Source organism: Pteronotus mesoamericanus, unplaced genomic scaffold (genome assembly GCF_021234165.1).
Source record: "Pteronotus mesoamericanus isolate MK-2021 breed Mesoamerican mustached bat unplaced genomic scaffold, CSHL_Meso_final contig_173, whole genome shotgun sequence".
In the NCBI taxonomy this organism is placed as follows: domain Eukaryota; kingdom Metazoa; phylum Chordata; class Mammalia; order Chiroptera; family Mormoopidae; genus Pteronotus; species Pteronotus mesoamericanus.
Window position 1 is genome coordinate 7,609,257 of NW_026555072.1, and position 5,041 is coordinate 7,614,297.

At 39.9% G+C, this 5,041-nt stretch overlaps 1 pseudogene; it reads right to left on the bottom strand.

The window, feature by feature from the left end:
- Positions 1-946: 946 nt before the first annotated feature.
- On the bottom strand, positions 947-1,791 carry LOC129065157 (S-methyl-5'-thioadenosine phosphorylase-like; annotated as a pseudogene).
- Between the last annotated feature and the right edge of the window lie 3,250 nt (positions 1,792-5,041).

A 5,041-nucleotide genomic window follows, 5' to 3' on the forward strand; every position in this document is an offset into this window, starting at 1 on the left:
AGTTGGTTGGGCATCATCCTACAAACTGAAAGGTTGTGGGTTTGATTACCCATCAGGGCATGTGCCTGAGTTGCAGATTTGGTCCTTGCCAGGGTGCGTACAGGAGGTAACTGATCAATGTTTCTCTCCCTCTCTTTCTCCCTTCCTTTACCTCTCTCTAGAATTAATAAAAGAAAAAAATAGAATAGATAGATATACTGCACACCACTTATTTAACCAATCACCCATAAAAATTTGTTTTCTTTTTCCATCCAAGGTTGAGAGAAGCACTGAGTTCAGGTTGACATCACAAACAAGAAGCTGGAGAGGAACCGCCCAATGTGGCCAGCTTTGCCAAGGTGGAAATAAGAATGACTTTCTATGAATGTTCAGGAACTCCAATTCCCAGTGCAGCTTGCCTTTATGTATATAACAATCTGTCCCCTTCACTCACTCCAAAACAAAAATTGAACCATAGAGCAGTCTTGAAGAGAGTTTCCCTGTTAGCAGATCATCTAAGTTTTACTGGACTTAAAACCTATACAATTCTGAAAATCACACTAGGAGATGAATACAAAATCAACTAAAAAATTCATTTTTATTTAATGTGAGAAAACATATTAACAATACTTTATTTTATTTTATATTATATTTTATTTTATTTTATTGTTATCTCCCACCCTTTATTGTTATGAATTTAATGGGGGAAGGGTGATTGGTGCCTTTTTGTTTTTGTTCTAAAGTGTGGGAATTTTTTCATGTTTCCTTGTCATTTGCTCTCCCTCTGTTTTTTGAAGCAGTCCACGTCTTTCAGAAGGCATCTTTTACATTGACATGGTCTTGTCTTATCACATCTTCTTCCTTAGCAAGTAAGGGCATGAAAGTTTTCCGCATTTCAAATTAAGCTGGAATTCCCCAAAGGACTGGAATTAGAAAGTCTCCTTGCCTTCTGGGATGCCAGACTATTCTAATGTCTTGGTAATATAACAGAGAACTGGGCCATAGTCTTCAGGTTATACAGGGTTTCTGACCATTCCATGGACCATATCTGAGGTATAGTAGTGAGGAATAAACTTCTGGGTTTATTGGCGTTTTGTTTCAGAGTCTTTAAAACCCGGTCCACTGAAACCACTTCTCCTTCCAACAATCATAATCTATTGCCATGGCAATACTTGCATAGCAAAGTCCAGCCTCCTTAGCAAGAACCACCTCTGGAACTGTGGTCATGTTGATAACATCTGCCCCCTCAGGTGCAAAACATGAAGCTTTATGCCTGGGAACTAAAACGAGGTCCTTCTATTGTAATCATCTTCCCTTTCAAGTAGCACCACAGTCCTAGATTCTTAGCAGTCTCTATGAGGACTTCTCTTGTTTTGGGGCAGAATGGCTAAGCCACTGATATGTGGCACACTGCTCTGGCACAGGAATGGCTCCCATCATAGAACGTCTGAGCCTTCTGGTGGTCCTGTCGATAAACTGATCAATGATAATGATATCACTGGGATGAACCTCTTCCCTCAAGGAACCACAAGCTGTGGTCACATTGACATGAGTACAACCCTCCTCCTTCAGAGCCTGGATGTTCACCTGATAATTGACTTTTGAAGGCATGATGGTATGCTGCCTCCTATGCCTTGCAAGGAGGATGAAATCAACATTCTTTATCTTCCCCAAAATTAAGGCATCAGAAGGCTTGCCAAATGGAGTGTCCACATATTTCTCAGTTTTTCCTTCTAAGATTTCTGGATCATCCAGGCCTGTTCCACCAATTATTCCAATCTTCACAGCTGTGAGGGTGGTACCTGAGGCCATTTATGTGCTGGGAAGAGGCTGCAGAGGCGGCACACGGAGCTTGCACATGGAGCAAAGACATGGGGCAGGATCTTTTTTTTTTAAATATTTAATTTATTTTTAGAGAGGGGACAGGAAGGAGAGGAGAGGGAGAGAAACATCAATGTGTGGTTGCCTCTTGTGCGCCCTCTACTGGGTACCTGGCCTGCAACCCAGGCATGTGCCTGGGAATCGAACTGGAGACCCTTTAGTTTGCAGGCTGGCACTCAATCCACTGAGCGACAACAGCCAGGGCCATATTAAAATTTTTTTTAAACAGTCAGATATCACAAAAGTCCCTCATGATTCAATAAAATACTTCATGAATTAACCATCTGACACACCTCTGTAATAAAATTTTCCTACCTTTTGTCCACATATTCCTTGTTCTTTTATAAAATCATTTTCTATACAAAGACTAGAAATATAATTCAGTCTTTCTTCTAGCATAGATGATAGAGGCTTTTTTTTTTATTATTGAGAGTTTAGGAAAAGTTTCATTTCAATTTATCACTTGTTAAGGACAAAGCCAAGTACATTTATTAATATTGTTCTTGATTGCAGGAAAATCCCTATTAAATTTTATTTAGAAATATCCTTTAATTTTTAGAATAGTTTTTCACAGATAAACTTTAAACTCCCAACATTTGTCTTTTCCCCAGTACCTATCTACATACCTCTGGTTCCAGGTTCCACAGGGCAGGTTCATATCATAACATGGCCCTCTACCTTCATGTTACAATATGAAGTAATACAGCACCTTGAGAAATAGAATTATTTGTTTTTTTATTCTTGTTTTTTCTGTTTCAGTTGGCCGCATTTTTCCCACTTTGCCCTTCTCCGCCCAGCTCATCCCCTGCTCCCATAGTCATTCCCCACACCATTGTCCAAGTCCATGAGTCATACATACATGTTCTTTAACTAATCCCTTGCCCTTCTTTCCACCATCATGCCCCTCCTCTCTGGCAGCTATCAGTCTGTTCCAGGTTTCCATGTCTTTGGTTCTGTTTTGCTTATTAACTTATTTTGTTCATTAGATTCCTTTTGTAAGTGAGATCATATGGTATTTGTCTTTCACCAGCGGGCTAATTTCACTTAGTATAATAGTCTCCGGTTCCAACCATGATATTGGAAAAAGTAGGAATTCTAATTAGGATTATTCTATCAGGATGACAAGCAAGTATTTAACTATAGAAGGAAATGTCTCCTAAGAAGAGAAACAGAGGGCTCAGAGACACATGAAGGATGCTCAGCATCACTAGCCATCAGAGAAATGCAAATTAAAGCCATAATGAGATACCAGTTCACATTGGTCAGAATGGCCACCATGAACAAATCAAGAAACAACAGGTGCTGGCGAGGTTGTGGAGAAAAGGGGACCCTAGTCCACTGTTGTTGGGAAAGCAGACTAGTGCAGCCACTGTGGAAAAGAGTTTGAAATTTCTTCAAAAAGTTAAAAATGGAACGGCCTGTTAACCCAGCCATTCCACTGCTGGAATTATACCCTAAGAATCTTTTTTTTTTTAATTTAACCAATTTTTATGGATATAAAAACAATATACAAAATCATTCGTCCTATGAGACAGCAACATAGAGAATAGGGTTTGTTTGTTTTGTTTTGTTTTGGGTTTTTTTAATTGATTTTTATTATTTTATTTAATTTTAATTTATTTTTTCAAATACATTTGTCTCTGCTTCCCCCCCACTACTTTCCCTTGCCCCCTCTCTCCTTTCCTCCCTCAGCTCTTCCCCTTTCGTTTTGTCCATGAGTCCTTGCTATATGTTACTTGACTTTCCCCTTCCCTTCCTTTTCCCCACCCCCCTCCCTCCTTCCCTCTTGTCTCCTTGATTTCTTTTCCTTTCAGTATTCCTGGTCTTATTTTCCTTGCATCTTTGTACTTTGGTTAGGTTCCACTTACAGATGAGATCATATGGTATTTGTCATTCGGCCCCTGGTTTATTTCGCTTAGCATAATGCTCTCCAGTTCCATCCATGCTGTCGCGAAGTTTACTGGTTCTTTTTTTCTTTCTGCTCCGTAGTATTCCATTGGGTATATGTACCATAATTTTTTGGTACAATTATCTACTAATGGGCATTTAGGTTGCTATCCCACACTTGGCTACTGTAAATTGTGCTGCCTATGAACATTGGGGTGCATAGGTTCTTTTGTATTGGCGTTTTGGGATTCTTAGGGTATAGTCCCAGCAGGGGAATCACTGGATCAAAAGGCAGTTCCATTTTCAGCTTTTTGAGGAAATTCCACACCGCTTGCCACAGTGGCTGCACCAGTCTGCACTCCCACCAACAGTGGACTAGGGTTCCCTTTCCTCCACAGCCTCGCCAGCATCTGTTGTTTGTTGATCTGTTTATGATGACCATTCTGACCAGTGTGAGGTGGTACGTCATGGCGGTTTCGATCTGTATTTCTCTGATGGCTAGTGATGCTGAGCATCCTTTCAAATGCATCTGGGCCCTCTGTATCTCCTCCTTGGAAAAGCATCTGCCCAGGTCTTTTGCCCATTTTTTGATTGGATCGCTTGTCTTCTTGGAGTGGAGTCGAGTGAGTTCTTTATATATCTTGGAGATCAAACCTCTATCTGATGTATCATTAGCAAATATATTTTCCCATACAGTTAGCTCCCTTTTCATTTTGCTGATATATTCTTTTGCCGTGCAGAAGCTTCTTATTTTGATGAGGTCCTACTTGCTTATTCTTTCCTTTATATCCCTTGCTTTAAGAGACATATCAGTGAAAAAATTCCTGCGTGGGATATCTGAGAGTTTCCTGCCATTGTTCTACTCTAGGACTTTTATGGTGTTGCAACTTCTGTTTAAGTATTTTATCCATCTTGAGTTTATATTTGTGTATGGTGTCAGCTGATGATCCAATTTCAATTTTTTGCATGTAGCCATCCAGCTCTCCCAACACCATTTGTTGAAGAGGGTATTATTGCTCCATTTTATGCTTCTGCCCCGTTTGTTAAATATTAGGTGCACATAGAGACCTGGGCTTATTTCTGTGCTTTCTATTCTGTTCCACTGGTCTATGGGTCAGTTCTTGTGCCAGTACCAGATTGTTTTGAGTATAGTGGCTTTGAAGTAGAGTTTCATGTCCGGTATTGTGATCTCTCCTACTTTGTTTTTTTTCCTCAAAATTGCTTAGGCTATTCGGGGTCGTTTATGGACCCATATAAATTTTTGAAATGTCTCTTCTATTTCTGTGAAATATGT